Source organism: Pleurodeles waltl, chromosome 3_1 (assembly GCF_031143425.1).
Source record: "Pleurodeles waltl isolate 20211129_DDA chromosome 3_1, aPleWal1.hap1.20221129, whole genome shotgun sequence".
NCBI classification, from domain to species: Eukaryota; Metazoa; Chordata; class Amphibia; order Caudata; family Salamandridae; genus Pleurodeles; species Pleurodeles waltl.
Window position 1 is genome coordinate 73967305 of NC_090440.1, and position 16153 is coordinate 73983457.

Sequence of the window (16153 nt, forward strand, 5' to 3'; positions counted from 1 at the left end):
AATGTGGATGGAAACTATGCTTGTGTGGAAATTAGAGCAAATAGGACAAAATGCTTTCATAAGTACCATTCACATGTGCCCAGCTTAGAATCCAGAGTCAACAGTTCCAGATTTCAAAAACCTCTGGGTGTTATCTGGCTGATTAGTGGTTCTTAAGCTTGAACGAGGAGCTTGTAGGTATTAGTGAGGAGTACCCTAGATGTTTGCCAGCTGTACTAGTCATGTGGGTAAGTTTTCCGAATGTTGGGTACCGGTGCCACCTCAGGAATCATCCCTTAAGGGCTGGATACAAATGCCATCCTAAATAGGTTCCAGGCACCCAAAGTGAAAGAGAATGAATTTGTCTGAGAAGCGACATGGTGATTGGGAGTCGGTCGGCTATAATAACACTCAGGTGGCTGAATACTGCCTAGTTCCTTATTTTATCTCTATGATCCTGTAGCTTCAGGATTCCCAGATTTGGATAATGAATAGCTGATTAGAACCCACCTGTGGTATTGCATAGCTTCTTCTGCAAATCCTTTTGAATAGTCTTTCTGACCTAGGAGTGAAAGGCCTAGCTCTCTTGTGGTTTTCCAACTTTGTCGAATATATTGTTCCAAATCTCCCTCCCTCCGTTTGCGCTTTCCATCAGATCATGATCTTGTGGAGTTCCCCAAGGCTCCATGCATTGTGCACCCTGAATATTGACCTCAGAATATCAATGGGACACAATATCAAGGACATAATCTTGAAAAAGAAATATTGACAGGTAAGTAGGTCTAGATTTTCCATAATTAATTCCACACATTTTCCTACCAGGTACATATATTTTCAAGATACATGGACAGGGAGTTGGGAATAGTAAACCTATGCTTTCCTATATGCACTTACTTTTTGACATTAGGTCCCTTAATATTCTGTCCTCAATGTTCTTGTAGCCCAACATTCTGTGAGTTGATATTCAGTAGTACAATCACTCTATGCTATTGCCATTGTTACTCAAGTTATATATGCTGCAGTCAGCACATCTAATTCAGTCCTATGGTTTGTGTCTCTTTCTCTATGCAGACAACACCCAAGTAATTGTTAGCCTTACAGGGCATGTCTGCCCTATTGCTAATCAATTATTTTAAGGTAAATCAGCTTTATTAAAATAAAAATACATATGGGTTATATACTAACAATACAAGATATCTATCATAATGATAATGATATAATTTTAAAACGAGTTGTAAAAGCTGTTTAACATTTTAAAGTATAAAAAAAAGGGGAGGGAACAAGGAAAACGGGACAAGACCATTTACAATGCGAAAAAATGCATAGGAACTTCACCAGTTAAATATAAGAAAGTAATATTCAAAAAAGCATAAATGTAAGATAAGTTAAATTTCACTCAAGAACAGAGAAAATAAAGAATTCATGGTGGCTTAAAATTCTCAGATAATGTACAATTAGTAGAATTACAAGCAACAGCATTAAGATAATCAGTCAAAGGTAACCAGTACAAATCTCTATTTATGGAAGGGCAGCATAAAGAGGTAAAAGCAATATCTAATCTATGGTAGTAACAAACATTATTCCACCAAGCTTTATAGGAAATATTGGATGAATTTTTCCAATTGAGAGTAACTTGTTGAAAAGCCAAAGCTAACATGAGATCCAACAATTTTAAATTATCATCATCTGAGACAATGTCAGCAGAGAGACTACCTAAAAAAAGCACCAGCGGAGGTAAATGAGATTGCAAATTAAAAATGCAGGTAAGCTGACACCAAACTTTTCTCCAAAAAGCGACAGTAGGAGGACATTCAAAAAGGATATGCACAAGATCTCCCTTTGGGCTATTGCAGGACCAGCAACTTAGAGTGGAGGATACAGAAAATGTTGCTATAGTAGAAGGGGTAAAATAAAATCTGTGATAAAGTAAGAAAAGTGACTTTGTGGTAGAAGCTGATCTGGATATTTTATAAGATCGATGCCACACCTTATTCCAAAAGGAAACAGTCCAGGTACATCACAAATCCAATTCCCATTGAGATTCAATTTTAGATTTAGGGCGCGTCAAAACAGGAGTCTGAAAAAGTTTATAGATATTTGATGCCTTAGGATATGAGATAAGAAAGAAGGACTAAGAAAAGGGTAATTCCGAAGAAGAAGAAGGGGAAGGCAAGGAAAAAAGTACATCAAGAATAATATTAATAAGAAGAAGATATTTAGGCATAAATGAATTGGGACAATGAAATAGAAGTTGGAATTGTGAAAAAGAAAGTGGAGTATTATTGGAGAATAAATCCTTGACCCAAATTATATTTCTCTGTCGCCAGGATTTCCAAAATAAAAATAAGGTTTTTTTATTAATAGTGATAAGACAATTATGCCAAATAGGGGAATTCAGAAAAGAGGAATGAGAAACCGAAGGAGGTAAATAGTGAGAACGCAGAAGAGAGCAAGTATGTTTAAGAAGCAGAGAGGAGATAGGTGAAATATTATAGGAAAAGGATACCACCTCACTAGTGGAAAAAGGCAAAAGAAAAGAACACTCAATATCCAACCATAATGGAGTAAACCTAGAGTCTGACAGGGAGACCCACCTAGAAGCTTGGCGCAAACAAAAGGATTTGTGATACAATCTAAAATCATTAAAATTGACTCCTCCCTCCTGTTTAGAATGGCGAAGATGACTAAGAGACAATCTAGATTTCTTATTGTTCCAGAGGAATTTAGACAATTTGGAGTCCAATTGTGTAAAAAAGGTACCAGATAAAGGAAGCAGAATCATGGATAGGATATATAATATGTTAAGAGAAATCATCATTTTAATGGAATCAAGACGACCCCACCAAGATAAAAATAAGGGATTCCAAGCCAGAATCGATCTATCAACTTTCTCTAAAGCCTCTGAAATATGGACTTTTTAATGGATGAAGTGAACCAAATACGTAAATATTTAATCTTGGAAGAATTCCAGTGAAAACCAGTGATATCAAACGATGTTTTAAAACAAAATTTTGTTAAAGGGAGGATTTCAGTTTTATCCGAATTTATCTTATAACCTGAAATCAAGAAAAAACCCTCAATTTCCCAAAGTAGAGACGTAATCGAGAGCTCAGGGTTTGAGATATATAAAAGTATATCATCTGCATATGCCATTCATTTTAAATGTTTCCCGCCATACTGGAAACCTTCAATTTTAATGTTATTTCTAATACTGGATAGAAAGGGCTCGAGAGCTAGAATAAATAGGAGTGGAGAGAGCGGACACCCTTGACGTACACCTCAGCGCAATACAAAATATCTAGACAATTTCCCATTTACCGATATCGATGCCATTGGAGATTGATAAAGCAAAGAGATAAATGAAATGAAATGAGGCCCTAAACCATGCCATAAAGCTTTTATTAGAAAAGACCAATCTAACCGGTCTAATGCTTTCTCAGCATCTATGGAAATTGCCGCTAGAGAATACGACAGAGCGGGAGCCTTGCTGAGTACATTAAAGAATGTTGTAGAATTGTCAGAAGCAAGTCTACCTTTGACAAAAACCGTTTGTTCCTTACTTATCATCGCAGGTAAAAGGGTATCAAGACGTAGGGCTAATAATTTAGCAAAGATTTTATAATCTGTATTAAGAAGAGAGATTGGTCTAAATTTTTTACAAAAAGTATGATCCTTACCATCCTTTGGAATTAGGCAAATCGGAGCTTCCTGAAATGTGCCCCCTGTAAAACCAGAATCTATGAAGAATTAGAAAAGTTGAAAAGGTTTAGGAAGTAACAGGTCGGAAAAATGTAAAAAACAAATCCACTGTAAATCTATCCGGACCAGGAGTTTTCCCTTTTTTTAGAGATTGGAGGGCTTTAAAAATTTCTAACGAAGTAATATCTACTTCAAGTGAAGTAGCATCAATCAGTGTCTTATTAGGGTTTGGAATATTCTTTAAATAATCATCAATGTGTAAGGGGGTCGGGATTGACTCAGGAGTATAAAGTGTCTGGTAATAATTAATAAATTCAGCTAAAATATCTTCATCCTTAGAAAGGGACTCACCAGTATCTGAAACTATAGACTTCACATTAAGGCGTTGCTTTCAAACTTTTAAATAATTAGCCAGAAGCTTCCCCGCTCTATTCCGACCTCCATAATAACGAGCACTACTACGTAGAAGAAAAGAGGAAGCATTATCCGTTGAGATTTTGTTAAATTGCTGTTTTGCCTGAATAAGTTCTTGTATATTAAAATTGGAGGAGGAAGAATAGTACTGATGTGCTAAGCGTTTAATTTTGAGAAGCAGTGCTTGATGCTGGGCATTGAAAGATTTTTTTTTATTAGAGACAAAATGTATTATATGACCACGAGCCGCAGCCTTAAAAGAATCCCATCACAATTGTGGAGAAACGTGAGAATCTTCATTAAATCGAAAAAATTCATCCGCAAAGGCAACAAAGGAAGTGGAAAATTTAGAGTCAAATAATAAAGAGTTATTAAATCGCCACCTATTGGGTTTGGGATGCACCGGGAGTAAGTCAAAATCTGTAATGACTGGGGCATGATCAGATATTACCATAGGTTCAATGGAGGAGTTAATAAGATTTTGGGATAATGATTTAGAAACAAAAATATGGTCAAGTCTAGATAAGGAGCCATGTGGTGGAGAATAAAACAAAAAATCCCTATTATCAGGATTGCAGGTTCTCCATGAGTCAATTAAATTACATTGTGAGAAAAATGCCTTAAATTGTTTATGCATTTTATGGGGAGAAAATTTAAATACAGATTGCCTATCTATAAAGGGATCAATAATTTGATTGCAATCCCCTCCAATAAGAAGAAAATCATCATTATAATGCAAACATTGTTTAGTGATAGTGGGCCAGAAAAGATAGTCTGAATTATTTGGACCATAAATATTACCAATAGTCATTGTAATCCCATTAATACTAAGCCTCACAAAGAGCCACCTACCATCAGAATCCGAGTCTTGTGAAATAACATTAACTGATAATTTTTTATGGCAAAGCACAATTACACCATTTTTCTTTGTAGACGAAGGTGAAGTAAAAACATTGCCCACCCAGCCTTTTTTAAGTTTCATAGCTTCAGAGTCCGTCAAATGGGTCTCCTGTAGAAGAACCAAATCTGGGTTATATTTAGATAAGTGGGATAAAATTCTCTGCCTTTTGATTGGTTTAATAAAACCTTTGACATTCCAAGAAACAACCCTGAATTTATGTCACATAACCATATAGGTACACGAAAGGCCTTGTACCATAAATAACTGAAAATACACATAAGGGAAAAGAAAACAGAAAAAACAAAAGGAGAGAAGAGTAAAGGGAAAACAGCAGGAAAAAGGATGGAAAGTAGTCAAGAAAAAAAGAAGAGACAGTACATGTCAAATAAAGACGACTGCAAAAACATACCTGAGATGAATGAACAATAGGGGAGGGCACAGACTGAAGACGGCACAGCAAGGGAACGGAACGCATCAACGGACAAAGGTTACGAGCAAAAATAATGATTATAGAACACCAGGAACCTGTGAAAAGAAAACAATACATTAACAAAAAAGGGTCTGTAGTCACGTCAATATAGTATACTGTATAAACTGCATATAAAGGACCATCAGTTCTATCGCAATAATAGTGAAATGGCATAATAAATTAAGAAACGTATATAGTCAACGTGTAGAAGGAACAGCTGTTTCAATAGAATTTGTAGAGTGTATTCGTAGAAAATCACGAAGAACTGCAGGAGAGGTAAATGAAGTGGTCTTGTTTTGATATGTCATTTTGAACAAACACGGATGGAATAATCCAAAACGAGCTCCCAAGTCACGAAGCTGTGGACGAAGATCCAAAAACTCTTTCCTCCTGTCTGCTGTAGCTTTGGACACATCCTGTGAAATGAAGATTTTACTTCCCTGCCAAGAAAGTTGTTTTTTGGTTTTTGCTGCGTTAAGAATTCTCAATAAGTCAGTAAATTCAAGAAAGAAAATAATCACGCCTCTTGGTTTAGATGTGGAGGAATGCAGAGAACGATGACCAATGCAGTGCGCTCTTTGGATGTTTAATACTGTAGAAAATGGTAGATCCACCAACTGTGGAAAGAATGAGGTGAAAAATGAAATTGGGTCACTCCCTTCAAGACCCTCCGGTAATCCATAAAGGCGAAGATTATTGCGCCTATTTCTGTTTTCCAAATCCTCCGTAAGAGTCTTCAAGGTTGCCACTTCCTTCTCCAAGCTAATAATTTTATGTGTTTCATCCTGCACGTCGCTGACTCTTTGTTCCAAAGCAGAGACTCTCACTTCCATTTGAGACCACTTAGAATCAAGATTTTGTATCCAAGAATTTGTTTCTTCAATAAAAGGACGCAATGCACGTATTTCATCAAGCACAAGTTCGAGAGAGATCGGCGAGGGAGATTTTACTGGTGAAGGTGGGTCCTGTTTGACCCTCTTATGAGTGGATGCAGAAATATGCTGAGGAACTTTAGGCGAAGAAGAAAATGAGGAAGATATCTTTGAGATGGAAGAAGAAGACGCTGCAGCAGAAGTGTCCAATTGAAAAAAGTGCGAAAGTTTGTCAGCTGAGGAGGACTGATGCAACAGAGCTTTTATTTTCTTTAGTTTGCCCATATAAAAATAAAAAGCCTTCAATAAGGAAGCAAGTGACACAGGAACTCCAAAAATATGTTAGCGAAACAGCAAAAAATAAAAAAAACAGGCTTGCGCAAAAAAGAAAGTCAAATATTCAAAAAAAGTATAATGTAATGGTGAGCAAAGCTAGTCAAAATGGCCGCATTTGTGAGGAGAAATAAGAAAACGTAATTAAAGAGTCAGGAAATATGCTAGGTAGCCCAAAAAACAATGAAAATGCTCACCAAAATATCCCATGGTTGTTTTCAGGGGAACTAAAAAAGAAGAAAAAAAACGGCTCCGGCGGTGGAAATTTGTCCAGTGATGTGCAGAGCTCCGTTATCAGGCGGCCATCTTGGTCGTCGGCTCGCGCACGGATCCGCTAATGAATTATTTGATTGTCTTTCTGAGGTTAAGTGCTGGATGAGTCCTAATCATTTAAATCTCAATGGAGGTAAAACAGAAACTATTTGCTCTCTGAGACTGACATCATTTTGGGAGCTCCTTCTTGGTCTACACCTTCGGGGTAAAAACCCATTTGCGTGTCACGTGTAAAAAAAACCTGGACATAAAAATTGACTATTTGTTGACCATGACTGACCAGCTTTCAGCAGTTGTCAAGAGATGCCTTTTCAACGTCACTCTTTAACTCTGCTCGTTTCCTCATAAAGTTCAGATCTTGAATGCATTTGTATCAGTATGATTAGACTACTGTACTGCCAGCCTCAGCTTCTTTGCACTGTTTTCCAGTGAAAGAGAAAGTTTGTTTCAAATCTATGTGTCTGGTACACTAAGTAATTTTTACCTCTAATTACTCACCACCATACCACCATGTCAGATGGTTTTGCCCCAGCTGTATGGTTTGGTCTAAAACTAATTTCTTCTGGAGGCCCAAAGTTCAATTTAAAGACAGTTGATGACCAGGCTTTCTCTGTAGCAACTCCTGCTAATTTTAACTCCTACCTTTATCTTTGTCAAAAACTTAGGGCCTCATTATGCTGTTGCAGCGGTCCGACCGTCGGGGAACCGCCAGCACTGCCAGGATCCATGATCCCGTTGGCCTGGCGGTGGCGGAGACCATAATCCGCCAGGGCAGCACTGGCCTTCAGATTACGACCTTGTTCTCCGACATTCTTTTCTTGGGCGTAACACAGCCATGAAAAGGCTGGTGGAGAACAGGTGCAGGGGGCCACACGGGGGCAGCTGCACTGCCCATGCACTTGGCATTGGCACTGCAGGGGCTCCCCTGCCAGGCACCGTTGCAATGTTCACTGTCTGCCCTGCAGACAGTGAACATTGGGAGGGTGCTGGTGCACCCTGCGGGCTACAACATAGCCGCTGGCTCGATTACGATCTGGAGACAATGCTGCAGCCTGTTTCCCGCTAGTCCGACGGGTGGAAACTAAGGTTTCCGGCTGCTGACCTAGCGGGAAACTCTCAATAACTCTGGCGGAATGGTTGCCACGAAGGCAGCGGCCACCCTGTCGTGAGTTTGGCAGATGGGCTTTCCTGTCTGCCAAACTCTTAAATTGGCCCCTAATCTGCATAAATTTCGGAAATCGCTGATGACCTGGCTGTTCACAATTACTTCATTCTAATTTGTAAAGTCTTGTTCAGGGTCATTTTAGGTCGGTTAAAGTCATGGGTTTATTAGTGCCAAGACTCCCAAATAGGGTGAGGGCTATTCTCTACAAATATATAACCTAAACCTTGCTAACTCTAGGAGACTTAATTGCGGGTAATGTCAGACAACGGGGTTAACGGCGAGTGGGTCCACCAAAGAAGGCAATGCGCTCTGTTGCAACCATAGGATCCTGGCTGAGCTGAGGCCCTTAGTTTGACCCTGGATGGGGGAAAGTGAAAAGTAGAAACTATATGAGACATGAGTCAACATCTGGTGTAGACCAGTATTTAGCAGCCGATGTCCCCAACTGAGAAGGTTGTAACCTCTGGTAAAAACACCATAGAAAGTAAGTTTCAAACAGGCCCCATAGTCCATTTACATGATCTATATGTTTACAAAGGGGAAATATGGATACTGTTTTACACGCACTCGTGATGCCACCCTCGATACACTAGTGCCCGATGAATTTCAGATACAAGGCATTGATAGACAACAAGCTCGTGAGGTAGAGATTTCCATAGTTCCAAGGAATCTTTATCGTTACAAATATTACAATTCAAGTGACTCTATAAAGAGTTTGAGTAGCTGTCCATAGGCTGGAGTAAAACTCCTACTCACCCTTTGAGATGGACGTCAATAGATATTCTCCTGACTGAGGAGTGACCACAGATTGAAGAGTTTTATATTGACTATGTTACCTTGCTTACCATGGGAAAGCAACTGTACTGGGGATTTGAACCCGCAGGATGCATTCCAATCAAATAAAAGCTGGAAATAAAATGTATTGACATGCCAAGAAGGTGGTGAGACCACCCTCCCACCCCCTTTAACTGAGAAATAAAATCAAAATGTGAAACCTCACCAGGTCTGTATGTAGTGGATTGAATCTTTGTGCTCAGGCCCTTGCACACCTTTCCACTGCTGATGGGAGAAGACTAGGGTATCTATGGGGTTAACAGGTAGAACAGTTTACGGGAACCCACAATACCAGGAGACAACCTGCAAAGCTTTGAGACTAAAGTAAAGACACATTTACTCTAGCTCTCTCCACACAAATGTTGTGACACTTAGGCCCTCTTTATGACATTGGCGGTAAAAGCCGCTTACCGCCGTGCAGAAGACTGCCACCACACCGCCGCGGCCGTGGAATTCCGCCACAGCTATTATGATCCACAGTTCGGAATCCGCCAAAATCTACACACCCACACAAGTCCGTCACACCAAAGGTCAGTGATAAACTGGCAAAAACAAAACCTCCACCGTCACGCCAACAGAAATACGCCCACGCTATCACGACCCACGAATCCACGCGGCGGTCTTTCAACCGCGGTATTCCATTGGCGGTACACACCGCCGCACTCAAAATACACACACATATACAAAACACAGCCACATTGGACAATTCGAAATACACACACCTGATACACATACACACACCCCTCCCACTCACCCAAAACAATATAAAACACACACCCACATCACCCACAATCCCTTAAGACCACAAATCATGAACAAAAGCCAGAGAGAGACACCACCAGCAACAACACTAGCATCCACAGGCACTCAACACAATCACCCACATAACTTCCACGCACCTCACACAACACCCCACTACATATCAGCACACTTATCACCCCACACATCACCTACACCACCCAATAGCACCGCAAAGACACCCCAGGTTCTCGGAGGAGGAGCTCAGGGTCATGGTGGAGGAAATCGTCCGGGTAGAGCCACAGCTTTTCGGATCACAGGTGCAGAACACCTCAATTGCAAGGAAGATGGAGCTATGGCGCAGAATAGTGGACAGGGCCAACGCAGTGGGACAGCACCCAAGAAATCGGGATGACATCAGGAAGAGGTGGAACGACCTACGGGGGAAGGTGTGTTCCGTGGTCTCAAGACACCACCTGGCGGTTCAGCGGACTGGCGTTGGACCCCCTCCCCCACAACTAACAACATGGGAGGAGCAGTTCTTGGCAATTCTGCATCCTGAGGGCCTCGCAGGAGTAGCTGGAGGAATGGACTCTGGTAAGTCAAATCTTAACTATTACATCCTCCACCATACCTGCATGCTATCACATACCCCCACCCTCGCCCTCACCCCCATCACTCCTACTCCTCACAAATGTCCCAACATCACAAACCACACATCCCAACACCAAGCCCTGCATGTAACACCAAAGCATGGACACCCATCACTAAAGCATGCCCACTGCACATACCCATACACCCCCCTAAACCATCATCACACAAGGTCCCACACAGGAATGCTAGCACTGGGGTACACGGTCACCCACCCATTGCACACCTTGACACACACAGATGCAATAATCATGCCTTTATACCCCTGCAGGACCCCTACCCAACGTCACCGGACAGGAGGGTCCACACATGTCCCCACCACCAACAGAAGAGGCCCACAGTGATGACAGCAGCTCTGTCCAACTGGATCTAGATGACCACCCCAGCCCATCGGGGACCTCTGGACAGTCGGTTCCCCACACCCAGTCACAGGCCACCACAGAGCTTCCCCCCTCTGGAAACACCAGCACAGCACCCATCCAGCGGGCGCATACCTCCGTCCCCAGGACACGTCAATCAGCAGTGTGTCCACCACTACAGGGAACCCAGGCTAACCCACCACCCCAACAACAACAGGGACCTGGGGCAGTGGTAGTGGGCACACGGTCCAGGGGACGGAGGCCCGGGAACACAGGGGAACTGGGAGGGCTACTGTGCGACAGGGTGCGGACAGACCCAGAGAACCCACTCTCCACAAGGCCCTGTCCTCCATCATGGGAGCCTACCACCACTCCCAGGAGACGATGGCAACGGTACTGGCCAAGTTTCAGGAAACCCAGTGCCTGCAGGAAGAACAGTATATGGGCTTCAGGGAGGAACTCAGATCCATCAATTCCACCCTGGGCACCATCTTAGGGGTGCTGAAGGAAGTACTCAACACCAGGAGGGACACTGTGGCACTACGCTAGTGGACAGGAGGCACCGCCACAGGACCACCACACCAGCACCCCCCCCCCCGCAGAGGGAGAACCACCCCGCAAATGGTCCCTGAGATCCAGGACAAAGACAGAGAACGATGCCAAGACCCCCGCCAAGAAATGAGACGACCCTGATTGTCACCCTTCTGTCCCACTTTGTCACCCTGTCCATCCTTAAACTGCCCCAGCTCCACTTCCTATGCCCATTTGGGCAATGCACCTGTGACACTAATAGACTGGACTCTGCCATGGACATTCCTCCGCCATCACCCCTCACCATTTTGCTGCCCCCTCCAACACCCTTAAAGCACAAAACAATCTGGAGTATGTCTGTGATTTCGGAATACTGTATTAGCAATAACTGTGGCAAAAAGCTCTTTCATTTGTAATGTCAACATACCTATGTCACACAGCTCTAGTCCATGAGGAATCAAAGCAGATGTCACACTGTGGGACCCAGATCTGTGAAATCGTAAGGGAAAGTGACAACTCAGTGACCATACACTGGTTGAAAACGACAGACAGTAGAGAGGCAGTAGTGTTTAAGTACATGTAGTAGGCAGGTTTGTATCCTTACCTGTGTTTCACTGGAAATATTGCTGGATCACTGAGTACCTGTTGTCCATGTCTTCTTCCTCTGCTTCCTCGTCTTCACTGTCCACAGGCTCCACAGCTGCAACAACACCGCCATCTGGACCATCCTCCTGCTGAAAGGGCACCTGTTGTCGCAAAGCCAAGTTGTGAAGCATACAGCAGGCTACGATGATCTGGCACACCTTCTTTGGTGAGTAGAATAGGGATCCACCTGTCATATGTAGGCACTGGAACCTGGCCTTCAGGAGGCCGAAGGTCCGCTCGATCACCCTCCTAGTTCGCCCATGGGCCTCATTGTAGCGTTCCTCTGCCCTTGTCCTGGGATTCCTCACTGGGGTCAGTAGCCATGACAGTTTGGGGTAACCAGAGTCACCTGCAAATGGCGAGGGAACACTGTTAGACACACACTAACCTGGAGGGATATCCCCAGACAACCATTCCCACTGACTAGCTTCCAGGTGCTCACCTAATAGCAACACACGGTGCCTCTGGAGTTGCCCCATCACATAAGGGATGCTGCTATTCTGCAGGATGTAAGCGTCATGCACTGAGCCAGGGAACATGGCATTCACATGGGAGATGTACTGGCCTGCCAAACATACCATCTGTACATTCATCGAATGATAACTCTTCCAGTTTATGTACACCTGTTCACTCCTGTGGGGGGGGGACCAAAGCCACATGGGTCCCATCAATGGCACCTATGATGTTGGGGATATGTCCCAGGGCATAGAAATCACCTTTCACTTTAGGCAAATCCTCCACCTGAGGGAAAACGATGTAGCTCCGCCTGTGTTTCAGCAGGGCAGACAACACTCTGGACAACACGTTGGAAAACATAGGCTGGGACATCCCTGATGCTATGGCCACTGTTGTTTGAAATGACCCACTTGCAAGGAAATGGAGCACTGACAGCACCTGCACTTGAGGGGGGATTCCTGTGGGATGGCGGATAGCTGACATCAGGTCTGGCTCCAACTGGGCACACAGTTCCTGGATTGTGGCACGGTCAAGCCTGTATGTGATTATCACATGTCTTTCCTCCATTGTCGACAGGTCCACCAACGGTCGGTACACCGGAGGATGCCGCCATCTCCTCACATGTCCCAGCGGACGGTGCCTATGAAGGACAACAGCGAACACAGAGTCAAACAACTCAGAGGTACGTACCCACAGCTTACACAGAACACCAATCATACTCCAAAAGTGGCCTGTATGTGTTTTGAGTCTAGGCCTAGGTATGTGTGACACAGTTGAAAATGAAGCCATGTGGGCCCCTGAAATGGCGGCTGCCTGACCTCTAAAGTGGGACAATGGGATGTGAGGTAACTGGGCTGGTGTTGTACACCATCGCGGTAGGCGGTCGAAGACCGCGGCGCAATGCTGTATTGGTTAACATTGGACCCTATGGGTCCCAGGAGCCAATGACGATGTACGCCTGCGGGGACGGTACGCACCGCCGCGGACGTGACCGCCATTTTCTATCTGTTTAATCACTCGATACCGGATCTTCGACAGGAGAGGACCTACACTGCAAGTGCTGCTGTGACCTCGGTCTGGAAGAGACAATGGCTCGAGTGTCTGGGGAAAGGGCCCCTGCCTATACATAGGAGGAGTTGGAGAAGCTCGTGGACGGGGTCCTCCCCCAGTACACGCTACTCTACTGTCCTCCAGACAAACAGGTAAGTACACTGGGAGCATGCTGTATGGGCTATGCCTGTGTGGAGTGGGGTGGATGAAAGATGGGGGGGAGAATGAGGTGTGCATGAAACGACGGTGAGTGCATGTGCCACATGGCAAGGGTAGGGATGGAGGCCAATGACTGTGATGGTGCAGTTGGTAATAACTTTTCTTTTCCCCCTGTACAATTCATGTAGGTCAGCGCCCACCAGAAAAAGGATATTTGGCGTGCCATCGCCAAGGACGTCCGGACCCTGGGGGTCTACCACAGACGGAGCACCCACTGCCGTAAAAGATGGGAGGACATTCGCTGCTGGAGCAAGAAGACGGTGGAGGCTCAGCTGGGGATGGCCTCCCAATGTGGGAGGGGTGCCCGTCGCACCATGACCCCCCTTATGTTCAGGATCCTGGCGGTGGCGTACCCGGAGTTAGATGGGCGGTTGAGGGCATTACAGCAGCCACAAGGGGGTGAGTACACTCGCATTCTGCTGACTTCGCGCGCAGTCGAGGTGTCTGGGTGGGGGAGGTGGGCTGTGGGTTTCCCTAGGCCAGGGCGAGTTCCGTTGGCAAGGTCCCTCCGTAAGGTAGGCCATGTGGCACCCCACCCCACCTCTATAGAGTGCCAACTACACCTAGTCATGCCCCTGTGTCATCTATGTGTGCAGATGTCGTCCATAGCCTTGTAGGCCATTTCCCAGGAATTGAACAGTGGAGCCCAAGAGCGCGGCGTAGTGCAGGGGGCTTCTGTGTCTGTCGTGTCTGCCAACCGTAGCGGTAATGCATGCACTCAACATGTCTTTCTTCTGTCCCCCCCCCTTTTTGTGGTCTCCCCCTTTCTTGTGTGCATTAGCATCATCAGGCAGAGGAGCAGTGGCACCGGAGCACCAGGGGGCTGCATCCCACATGGCCATGGAGGGCCACACTACAGAATTGGACTTCACCAGTGGGACGGAGGGCGAAGGGAGCTCCACGGCGGGGACGGAGCTGAGACCAGCGACACGGACTCGTCCTCTGATGGGAGCTCCCTTGTGGTGGCGGCAACATCTGTGCCACCCCCTTCTACAGGTACTGCCGCCACCCCACCTTCCAGCACCACCCTCCCAGCAGCCCCTCAGCCTTTGCCCCGTGCCCGCTCACCCGGGAGGGTGGGCATCACCTTTGCCCCAGGCACCTCAGGCCCTGCCCCAGTCACCCCTGCTGCCCTCAGTGAGGAGGCCATTGACCTCCTCAGGTCCCTCACTGTTGGGCAGTCTACCATTTTGAATGCCATCCAGGGTGTGGAAAGGCAGTTGCAACAAACAAATGCATTCCTGGAGGGCATTAATTCTGGTCAGGCGGCCCTTCAGCGAGCTTTTCAGACTCTGGCTTCAGCACTGATGGCAGCCATTGTCCCTTTGTCTAGCCTCCCCCGCCAACTTCCTCCACCCAGACCCAATCCCCTGTACCCCAGCCTCTCCCAAGCACTCCTACAGACCAGCATGCACACACGTCAACACACAAGGGAAGCTCAGGCAAACATAAGCACCACACATCCCACAGGCACTCACGCAAGCATCACACACATGCAGACATACCAACATCCACTGCCTCCACTGTGTCCCCCTCCTCCTCGTCTTCCTCCTCCCTCCCAGTCACGTCTACACTCACACCTGCATGCACTACCTCTACAGCCACTACGTCCCTCTCCAGCACACCCACCATCACACCCTGCTCACGTGCAGTCACCACCCCCACTACCATTCACGCATCCCCTGTGTCCTCTCCCAGTCTGTCTGTGACACCCCCTCCCAAGATACACAAACGCAGGCACACACGCACCCAACAGCCATCCACCTCACGACAGCCTCCAGCGCATGCACCTTCACCCAAAGTCAGCAAACGAACACCTCCTACAACCACAACCTCTTCCTCCACTCTCAAACCCCCTCCAGCTACCCGTCCCAGTGTGTCAAAAAAACTTTTCCTGTCCAACCTTGACCTCTTTCCCACACCTCCCCCACCCCGTCCGTCTCATAGGTCCCAAACTAGCACCTCAGCCACAACATCTCCGGGACCAGTGGTGCCTGTAGTCACCGGAATCTGGAGTGCACCAGCCACCAGGGCAGCCAGTGTGGCACGGAGCCACAGCACAGGCAGTCCCCCACCTGTGAAGCATCAGAAGTTGGCCAGTGCCCGGTGGGAGAGGGGGAAGACTCCAGCCACCAAAGCCGCTCCCAGGGGTCCCGGTGGGAGTGTGGAGTCATCTGTGACACCTTCCAAGGTGGGAAAGGGCCACAAGAAACCCAGAAAGTCTGGGAAGAGCAGCACGGTGGAGACTGACATCATCCCCGCTGCCCAGGAGGCCAGCACCAGCCCAGCTGCCCAGGACGCCACCGCCAGCACCAAGCCAGCTGCCCAGGAGGCCACCGCCAGCACCAGCCCAGCTGCCCAGGAGGCCACCGCTAGCACCAGCCCAGCTGCCCAGGAGGCCACCGCCAGCCCCAGCCCCGCTGGGCCATGAAGGACCGCCAGCAAAAGCCCTGCTGGGTCATGAAGGTCCGCCAGCAGCTGAGTCCCTGCAGTGGAGACCGCCGCCCCAAGCACCACTGAACAGGGAACCGCCGTCTCAAGCACCGCTGAATAGGGCACTGCCGC

General features: G+C 46.2%; 1 long non-coding RNA gene across 1 annotated transcript in view; it reads right to left on the reverse strand.

Moving 5' to 3' along the window:
* Positions 1-16153, reverse strand: part of LOC138283768 (uncharacterized) — a 337826-nt gene that overhangs the window by 237895 nt on the left and 83778 nt on the right. The window contains exon 2 of the long non-coding RNA XR_011201300.1: positions 5403-5518. This is a non-coding gene — a long non-coding RNA (uncharacterized lncRNA). The remainder of the gene's footprint in view (positions 1-5402; positions 5519-16153) is intronic.